The sequence below is a fragment of the Microcebus murinus genome, chromosome 12 (assembly GCF_040939455.1).
Source record: "Microcebus murinus isolate Inina chromosome 12, M.murinus_Inina_mat1.0, whole genome shotgun sequence".
NCBI classification, from domain to species: Eukaryota; Metazoa; Chordata; class Mammalia; order Primates; family Cheirogaleidae; genus Microcebus; species Microcebus murinus.
This window is the reverse complement of record NC_134115.1, coordinates 50,845,676-50,857,059: the sequence shown is the minus strand read 5'-3', so window position 1 is coordinate 50,857,059 and position 11,384 is coordinate 50,845,676.

Below are 11,384 nucleotides of genomic sequence, written 5' to 3'. Positions count from 1 at the left end.
CTAGCTCTTGGGAGGCCGAGGCGGGCGGATTGCTCAAGGTCAGGAGTTCAAAACCAGCCTGAGCAAGAGCGAGACCCCGTCTCTACTATAAATAGAAAGAAATTAATTGGCCAACTGATATATATATAAAAAATTAGCCGGGCATGGTGGCACATGCCTGTAGTCCCAGCTACTCGGGAGGCTGAGGCAGAAGGATCACTGGAGCCCAGGAGTTTGAGGTTGCTGTGAGCTAGGCTGACGCCACGGCACTCACTCTAGCCTGGACAACAAAGCGAGACTCTGTCTCAAAAAAAAAAAAAAAAAGAAAATACATAATGCAATTTGAAAACGATTAAGACTTTGAGATTTCATGTGTTAAAGAAAAAATTTTAACTATTCCCTAAATTTAATCATTTGTTTAATATAACCAAATATAATCTTAATTACATGTGAATTTAGGTTATCTGAATTAAGAATTTAAATATCAATGGTGAAAAATTAAATTTTATTTTCTTTTGGTTTTTATAAGGAGAAATACCTGGATATTTTATCTTTTCATGTAGGTATAATATATTTATAAATGAAAGTTTTCTGCCCCTCTCTTTATAGAATACCACTTAGCATCCCTTAAAACCATCATCATCTAGAATCATGTTGGAAAATACATTTCTGCATCATAGCAATAGTTATTGCCAGTGATATAATCTGGTAGTTGCTATGCCCGGGGGAAATATTGTTTGCCTCATAGCTGTGGTGCTTGGAACATCCTGAAAAATGTCCAGCAACTTTGTGTAGACAGTGAGTTAAGTTATGATCTGAAAGATATAAGAAAAACAAGCACAGCATCTGCCACCCTAATGATTGTCAGTGTTCATTTAGTTAATCACATTATCTCTGTCACTTTTTTTTCTTCCTACATAGGGAAGGAATGCCATTTGGTCAAATAGTCTAAATAATAGCTCCTATGCCAGAGCCGTCCAGGAAACTCAGAAGACATTAAACCAGACAGTTGACTTGAAACTACACATAAGTCCACTGCACTGTTTAGTACCCCCATTAGATTAGATACATTCTGTGGAATATTATGCTTGAAAAGTCAAAAGGGGGAAAATTACTCTAATAAAGGTGATGTTTCCATATTAGTAAATTTATCAGATAAATGATTACAGAGTTTAGGAAAACACTTAGTAAATCAAAGATTTTGCCAAAATAATGGATAACATAGTCAAGCTCCTGATGTAGTAGGTCAATGAGTAGAAAATCTTAATTTAATTCTACATTTAATATAAATGTTTTTTATTATACTACTCAAGACTGTTCATGTTGTATCTACCTATCATTTTTCTAGTTTTCTATTTTAAAAACGATTCTAGACATTAAAATATTTTAAAAATAATATAGAGTGCCTATATGCCCTTCATATAACTTTTCCTAGTGAAAACATTTTGCATAAATATAGTATAAATCAAGGAATTAACATTGAAACAGTATTATTAATTGATCTATATGTCTTATAAGAATTTTTCAAATTTTCTCATTAGAGTCCTTCTTCTGATCCAGGATCCAACTCCAGACCCTACATTGCATTTAGTTGTCAGCTCTTTTCATTATCTTACATCTGGGATGGGTTCTTAGTTTTTATTTGTCTTATATGACCTTGACACATTTGAATAGTACTATTTATTTAGTTGGTAGCATTTTCCTAAATTGGTGGATATTTTTTTCCAGGTTAGATTGGGGTTATGCACATGTGACAAGAATACACAGAAATGGTATTATGCCCTTCTTAACATATCACACAAGTAGGTACATGATGATGATATGTCTTACTGATGATGAGGTTAACTTGATTTTTGCCAGTTTCCCCCATTGTAAAATTTCTATTTTTCCTTTTTAAATGAATACATATTTTGTAAAGACTTAGGGACTATGCAAATATTGTGTTTTTAGTCAAATTTTTGCCCACTAATTTTAGTATCCATCTGACTCCAATACATATTACTGAATTGTTTACCAAATGGTGAATTTCTATTATTTTTTCTGTATTTATTAATGGGAATTCTACTGTAATGAGATATGTTCCTTTTATCCCACTTATTGATTTATGTATTCAATTATCCATTTGTATCAATATAGATAGACTCGCTTATTTTATTTGATAGGCTGTAATTCATAGCTATCATCATTTAGTTTTCTTCCTGAAATTCACCCAGTTGTGGATATTGGGAGCTTCTCTAAGTCAGCTCTTGTGACCCTCATCTTTTTTTTATTGGCTTCACTTCCTTATTTTCTGGTACTCTAAGACATTCTGGACGCATCTTGTATTTCCTCAGAAATTTCCCAACCCTGGAATCAATTTTTTCAAGGAATCCTGTTTGTTTTTATTGGAGAATTGCATTTAGAAACTAAGATATAGGTATTTGGTGTCTTCACTGCTACTAGGATGTGAATACTGTTATGCCTTTTCAGTGAATAGAGTTAGAAAATATTTTGTGTATAATAACACATCCACACACACATCCACATCTATTTCTTATCTATTCATATGAATTATAATATAAGCCATGAGTTTTAATGGATACTTCCAATTCCAATCCAACATCACAAAGTTGATTCCAACCTTCCCCTTTCTTTTCTGTAACTCCTTTCTCTGATAGTAAGAAACCTGTGTCTCGTAATCCACAATCTATTTCTATAAGATACATTTATATAAAATAGTTTCAGAATTGCTAATCCATATTCCAGTGAAAACAAAATTTGACTAACTCAAGTGTATTATCTATGTACAGTTTTTTGTTTGTTTTGTTTTGTTAGGGTTTTTTGTCTTTATCCTTATAGTATCTTGTCACAATATTCTTTCACAATGTTATTAATCTAGTTATTTTTCTCTGACCTCTTCAGTGAGGCTATGTTATTAATTTATAATAGAATTAGGTTTATTTGTTATTGTTTGTATTCCATTCTTGGTACACTACCCCCCACACACACATACACATCCAGCTTAAGTGTAATTATTTATTGGCTCTGTTTCTGAAATGTTGCTATGATCTAAAGATGCAGAACTTTTCATAAAGATACACCCAGACAAGTGTCTCTCCCTCCTCTTTTCTTCTAACCCACTCTCACTCCCTTATTCTTTTCACTCCTTCCCACCACCTCTTTAGGTGACCCATCTATTTATTTCTGAGTTTTACTACCTGAATTACTTTTTAAACAAATGAGCAGATATATTCTTTTTTTCTTCATTCTTCTTTCTTACATGAAATGAAATATATTATAAATATTATTTTGTACTTTTCTGTTTGCACTTGAAAACACATCCTGAAAATTACTCTATATCAGTTAATAGAGAAATATTTTTAAGTGTCTAAACATAAACTGAAGATAATGACTATTTTTATTCATTGATCCTGATGACTACTTACATTCAATCAAAATAAAATGCTACATGACTTGATGCCTGCATTTTTATCTCCTTTCTAGCTTCATGAATGAGGCAAACATACACGTCTCTGTCTTAGACTCATGCACATGCTCTGGCTGGTGCTTATCACCCATTTCTGATATTTCTTGCTTAAATTGGCTTCGGCTTCATCTTGTGATCTCATATTTGAACCTAAGTCATGAGTTTCTGGTTCTCCCATCCTCTATTTTACTCTGGGCACCTTTCGTCAATATTGGGTCCACCTTTGCAGCAACATGACTCCTAGTCTGTGTGCCAGTTTCACAGTAGAGTCCCTGTGGTGGTCTTATTTTACTCTAGACCTAGTCTATCCTAGTCTACCTGGGACTAATCCAATTGATTCAATTCCAGCTTCTATCTTTTTTATCTGACTTCTCTGCAGCATTCACACATTCTAAACAAGATAACTGGGATACTGTCCAATTTGCAGAATAAAGCTGAGTTTTAAAATTTACCACTTTTTTTTAAGAGGGTTACTTCTTTTTGACTATATCTTTGCAATGCTTTTACTCTAGCTATTCATTTAGGACATTGTTAAAGCAGCTCCCTGACAAACTGTATGTATTTATAGTAAATGTTTCACTTCATGGAAACCTGCTGAAATGGAAAGTATTTTGAAAATAAATGAAACATAGACTATTTTTGAAGACTATGCATGGGCAGATTCAGCAAACATTGATAGCTTGGAAATTCCTGATACTTTAAAGGGAAGAGGAAAAAAATTATAGTTTTATGCTAGAAAGTTCTTAGTTTCCCATATCTTACCTCATTTTTACAGATGTAATGATTAAGACCCAGATCAGTTGTCCCAGGGAATCTAATTTATCTGAAAAGATATCTTTTTGATTATTCAAATAACCCTAAACTGCACAAATTAAAATGCAGGAATAATATCTCTATGTTTAATTCTAAAATATTATAGGATCTTCTTTATTCCCTATTTCTGTGAACACACATTACAGTTCAGACATCAGAATTTGAGCTGTATGAAGAGCAGGGGACAACCATTAGAAGAAATAAGTAGAAAACATATGCAGTAAATATTTGTGTTAAAGCAAGCCATTTCATTATCCACATGCAGTTTGAGCCTTCAGCATTCTCATCTTTAGCAATTTGATTCTCTTTCACGTCAATAGAACATCTCTTAGATGGACCCCTGAGGTGGGTATATAAAGGGTATCTGATTTTTTCATTAATGCAAAGCTATTAAAGCCATAAATAGGAATTAACAGCATTCAACATTCACTGCACAAGGACTTCTCTAGAAAATAATGCACAGGAAACAAAAAATTTCCAGTAAGTCTGGCATTTGAAGGTGGGAGGTGATCTGAAAATGATAGTATGGAAATGGAGATTCAAAGGTGAAAATGGCACAATAGTGGTCAGGGCTGAAGAATTCATTTTTTTAGATAAGGTTTAATTTTGCTTGTACTATAAAAGCATGCACAGAAATTTGCTACTCTAAAAATACACTGTGTATACTTACTTGCCACAGATGTCTGATGAGTCACTGCACAATATGTCTGGGATAGGTAAAAATGATTTGAACATCTAATGGAATTGCAACTAAAATAAATATAGTATTTTAAAATAGACCACAGAAGTTAAACACAATGAGACATTTTAAGGTTAGTATTGCCTAGTTGGTGATAGGGTACTCACGATCATCTGTCTTTTTTTCTCTGCATTTTTGTTTGCCATCCTTGTTTCAAACAGGAGATGTAGGCCTGTTCTAATAGGTAGTTTTGGAGATACCCCATCTTCTTTGCACTTGTCAACCGTCAAGTGGCTGGGGATCCTACCCATTATCAGTAAATGGTCCTCTACATTATACGTAGAGATCAGGAACTTTTCTGTCAAAAGTGAGATTTTGAATTATGACGGGAAAACACTAAGTTTTGAAATTTAATTACGTGGAGAATATGAGCAGTCCTCCAACTCAAAAGCATCCAACTCAGTGCAGAAATCTTACTATAGCTAATCCCTGATGAATGGATAACTGACTTAGAGCTTACTACTTACACTTACCTACAAGGCAATGCATTCTACCATTTTGTGATTGGATATTCTGAACGATTAGAAAGTTCTTTAATTTTAGCTAGTATGCCTCTTTGTGATTTCATATGTTAGTCCTATACCTGTCTTATGGAACCAATAGACTAAACCTAATACATTGCATTACAAGACAGATTATAAGTATTTAAAATATCCAATCTTATAAATAAATTTATAAGACATATATATATATATATATATATATATATATATATATATATATATAAAATTATAAGACTTTCTCTTCCTTTCCCAAGGTTTCACAGCTTTATGGAGAAAAAATGGCTAACCATGCCACTTAACATCCCTAACAGCTCAAATTTAAAATGCTGACTCTGTCCACCTCTTTTGCCCAGAAAATTCTCTACAAACAGCCTCCTGCATCCAATCTATATCTTCTACTACTAGTCCAATTCTTGAATACTTTCTGTCCTTAATGTTATGTGCTTCCCAAGGCCACCTCTCCTGGGGTGTCATGTTCATTTTATTTCACAAAACCCAGCTCTGACAAATCCTATACCTAATCCAGCTCCCAAGAAGTCAAGCTTTGGTCAGAATCCTAACTCTAGGAGCTCTCTAAGTAGAGCGCTTAAATTTACACTGAGTTTTTATGACTCCATAAGCCATGCCCAACTAAATGGATCAAGTTAAGTTTTCTTTACTAGCTGATAACACTATGTATCCAATGTCCAAATTTGCCTCAAAAACAAAGAAACAAAAAACATATTTTTTAAAGAAACAAGAATATTTCCTACCAGAGTCATTATCATTATTATCACTTACAAAAACATTACTATTTTGAGATCTAGGATTATAAAGCTTAAGAATTCAACTAAAATAAAAAAAAATTAGAATGTAAACCTTAATTTGCTTTTAATTTATTAAAAGATAAAGAAATTAACAAATGTCTGATCTCAAGAAGTTTATAATCTAATGGAAGAAATAAAATGACAATTGTAGTGCGGTTCGATCAATGAGAGAAAGATAAATGCTCTGTGCTAAAACTGAATAAAAGGAAACCCAACTAGTAGGAATGGAGTCATTTAACTGGGAGGTTGTAAAACATAAGCTGAGTTGTGCAAGAATCAGTGATAAGAGCTTAGCAAGATAAAGGTGAGAAGGAGGATGGACCAGGCAGAAGCAAGAAATGGACCATGCTGCAGAACTGGGAGAGGGACTATTATCCCTTGGGAACTGCTTGTAGTTCTGGAACATGTTGTAAGAGCCTATGAATGATAGGAGAGATACTTGCAGGTATGCCTGCACTAGACAATAAAACACCTGACAAAACAATGAGAACACATCTGCATTTTACTCTAAAGGAATGAAAAGTCACTCAAAATGTAAGGCAGAGGAGACATGTTGTCAAATTTAGGAGAGTAATGTGAAGACTGGACTTGAGGGAAAAATTTAAAGACAGGGAGACTAGTTAAAGGCCCATGAACTAAAGTACTGCCAAAGTGATCCTAGATAGAAATAAAGAGAGCTTCAAACAACGGACAATATAGAATGCATGCTCCTTGAAGGCAGGGATTTCTGTCTCTTTTATTCACTGAGAAGTCCTAAGTTCCTAGAATTGTGCCTGACACATAGGAAGCATTTTATAAATATGGAAGGAAGAAGGAAGGAAGGAAGGAAGGAAGGAAAGAAGGAAGGAAGGAAGGAAGGAAGGAAGGAAGGAAGGAAGGAAGGAAGGAAGGAAGGAAGGAAGGAAGGAAGGGAGGGAGGAAGGACAGTTGAAGACATATCAAAAGAATTCATTGATAGATCTTGCAGACTCATCCACTAGAGGATTACTCCATGTTTCTGTTTTAGTTACTTGGGTAAACAATGGTTCCTTTCATTGGATCAAGCGTGTAGGAAAAGTAACAGGTTAGATAAGAAATATATGTCCAAGTTGAACTTATTGACTAACTACTAAAAGCCAGACGTTATGCTAGGTACTAGAAATATAATAGTAAATAAAGCATGATCCTTTCCCTTATAGTGTAGTCCAAATAAACAAATATGTAGATGAGATAAATACAGATTATTAAATGAGGGGCATGATTAGGATGCCAAGAAGATAACTAGTGGAAGAAGTGGTCACCTGCTTCAGGTAAGTAATGAAAACTGAACTTAGGACCTGAAAAGTTAGGAAGAAACCATATTAAAGCTAGCAGAAGAATGCTCTAGGCAGAAGAGAGAGCTTGTCATGGCCAAGGACCAGAAAGGAGGCCAGTGTGTCTACAGTAAAGTGCAAAGAAGTACAGGCATAAAATTTATAAATGGGAACTAGGAAATTGGAGGTATGAAAAAAAGCAGTTGGTGTCTGGAAAGATGTAAGTGAGTGGTCAGAGGTTGGAAGAGCAGAATGTAGGTTTTCAGATGTATAGCAGTTCCAGATGGTGGCAAAGTTCAGAAGGTGACCTTGGGGACACATGTCTGAACCAGAAACACTGTGAAAGTTATCAAAAGTGAACAGGTCAAGGCATGTTGAAGGCGGCTGATAAATGGATTGTCCTCATGGTCTTTGAGTCAGGTTAGGTATAATGGAAAACAAGACTGTGTTCTATGAATGAACATCATTTTTTTTTATTTCAGGGTATTATGAGGGTACAAACATTTTAGTTACATTTTATGTCTTTGCCTCACCCAAGCAAGGGTTAGAGGCATGCCCTTCCCCTCTACAATGCTCACTGTGTCCTTTAGTTGTGAGTTTACCACCCCCAACTCCCTAATTCCTGGAGAATATTACTACTATGTGAACACCATAGTGTTAATCAGTCAGTACCAATTTGATGCCAAGTACAAGTGGAGCCTATTCTTCTGATCTTGTGATACCTCACTTTGGATAATGGGCTCAAGCTCAATCCAGTAAAATATAAGAGGTGCTAGATCACTGTTGTTTTATAGTTGAGTAATATTCTATTGTATACATATACCAAATTTTAATAATCCACTGATGAATTGATGGGCACTTGGGTTATTTCCACATCCTTGCAAATAGTGAAGAGAAATGCAAATCAAAACCACAATGAGATATCACCTAACCCAGTGAGATTGGCCTCTATTAAAAAATCCCAAAATAACATGCTGGCGAGGATGTAGAGAGACAGGAACACTCTTACACTGCTGGTGGGATTGCAAATTAGTGCAACGTCTGTGGAAAAGAATTTGGAGAGACCTCAAAGAGCTAAAAATAGAATTACCATTCAATCCAGCAATGGCACTATTTGGCATCTATCTAAAAGAGCAAAAGATATTCTATAATAAAGACATCTGTACCCGAATGATTGAACATCTTTACTAATTTCTAAATAGGCAAAACAAATGGTAATTCAAAACATTGAAGATTCTTAATTTTCTTCAAAAACACATAGGATATTGAAAAATTTGTTGCACTTTTCCTGAAACTGTCCTCTTTACCTGAAACAACAAATAGTCTATATTGTAGCAGAAACAAAGAATCCAGTCATTTAAATAATCCGAAGTAGTGATTCCTAACTTGCCTGAGTATAACAGTCACCTAGGTGCATATTAAAATGCATATCCTTGGTCTCATCCCAGGTTTCCTGAATCACAGTCTCCTAGAGCAGTCTTTGGAAATTTCATTTCTATCAAGTGTTCCAAATAATTCTTAAGATTAGGTAAGACTGGGAAATGCCATTGTAATAGAAACACCAAACACAATGGGTCAGAACCCATGGATTCCAGGCCTGTTTCTCTGCTAACCAGCTTTAGCCTTTTGAACCAGTTATATAATCTTCCTTGAGTCCCAGTTTCCCCTTATACAAAAAGATTTTTTGAGTTCCTTCCCTATAAAAATTTCCTATTGTTATCACTTCTATGGATGGTGTAAGAGTTTTTCCATATACATTAAGTCAATAGTTAAAATTTTATATCTTCAGGCAACATAAAAAAACAAACAGTGAATTAGAAATGATTTTCTGAAGATTCCTTGAAATTCATGATAGCACTTCTTTCTTTCTGATATTTTCAAGTGCTGGCCACTTTGCCATACCTTTGTAGAAATAATCTAAGAGGTTTTCAAACCTTCTTCTTTTAAGTCTCTTTAAAATTTTCAAATGAAATAGCTAATCAAAAGGAAAAAGAACACAGTAAAGATGAGCCTCCTTTTACCAAAAATATATTTGTTAAAATAGCTATTCCTGTATTCAAAGGAAACCACAACAGGCAGTAAAAGAAATATAATTTTTATAACAACAATAACATTTTCTATTAAAATATATTTTATGTTTTAGATTTCAAAGCCATGTTTGCCACTAGCTATATTAATACAATATAGTACAATTCCTTATGTATCTATTATAATATTTTTCAAGCTATGAATTGGAAGGTATTAGTGGATTACAACTGAAAATGTTTTTCCTGATTAAATAGAACATTATAAAAAGATACCACATATAGCAAGTTAAGCATTATGTTGTGAAACTTTTGTTTCAATTATAGACTCACATTTATATATATATTTATATGTATTCTAAGATTTTATATAAAATGAATTTCTTATGTAGTCACACTGTACTATATAATATGAATTACTACTGTACTATAAAAACATTAATTACTATGGGATATTAAATAAGACCTGGGAATACTGTGCATGAAAACAGAAGAAAAAGAATTTACCTCAGGCTCCAATGAAATTGGAGTGAGCTCTGTACAATCTGTTTATAAGTACCCGCTCCATCCAGTTTGTGTTCTCCCCCCAGATATTCAGGTAGAAAGACCCATTAGCATTAATGCCTGGAACTAGAATCTAAATGAAGCATATAGCAATGCTACAACTGAAAGATTAACCCTGTTCAAAGTCATACTTAGTGCTATGTTTACTATCAACATTCTAGCCAGATTTGAAACGTGATTCTCCCCTATTTACTGTAAACATCTTGAAGACAGAGATCTTGAGCTTCTGTTCAAGACAAAATCAGCTTGTTTATTTATTTATTTTTTTAGAGTCAGCATCTTACTCTATCACCCAGGCTGGACTGCAGTGGCAGGATCAAAGTTCACTGCAACTTTGAACTCCTAGGTGCAAGTGAGCCTCCCGCCTTAGCCTCCCAAGTAGCTGGGACTACAGGTGCATATCACCATACCCCACTAGCTAATTTTTACATTTTTTGTAGAGAAAGACTCTCACAGTATTGCCCAGGCATCAGCCACTGTGGGAAGTTTATTTTAATTGGCATAGAGAAAACTTGGAAATTCCAACTGGATTTACTAATTTGCTTTCCATCAGCAGTAATTTTAAAAAGAGGGATTGACTAGAACTCCTTGAATTTAGCACATCTGAGTTTTTTGTTTGTTTGTTTGTTTTATGAATTTGAAGAAATGTTCATGCAGTTGAAAAAAGATTTGGCTTTGTTGTTAAGTCTTTTCGTGGAATCGAAAACACACAGCTATGTGTCAGATCTGGAACACAGGGCAGAAAAAAAGCAAGTTGAGGGGTCTCTAGTGACAACATGGAATTTGAAGTTGTAAGAAATAGATGTTCATTGAAAAACTGAACTGCAACTTGCCAAGGTCAGAGAGTGACATTTTCATAAATTAATGCTATCAGAACCTGCTAGAATTTTCACAATTGTCTTATTTGAAACCAGCAGAAATTCCAATAGAGGTCATGCTGATTATGCTGGGAGCAAGTCTGAAGACTTCCAATCCATGTAAGAATTTTCTTTGAATAACAGTGAGAAAGCTCAAATAGACTTTTTTTGGTATGCTAAAAGAAAACATGTATATTCATATGTTTGATATCTCTTCAGTTGCTACAAAATATTTTCCTTTTCAGATACTTAAGCTTACATATCATTTCTTTTGTAGTTTTAACCTAGAAGTAACAAAATCTTAAACTAGAAGTTTCAGTTTGATGGAAATAAATTTGAAT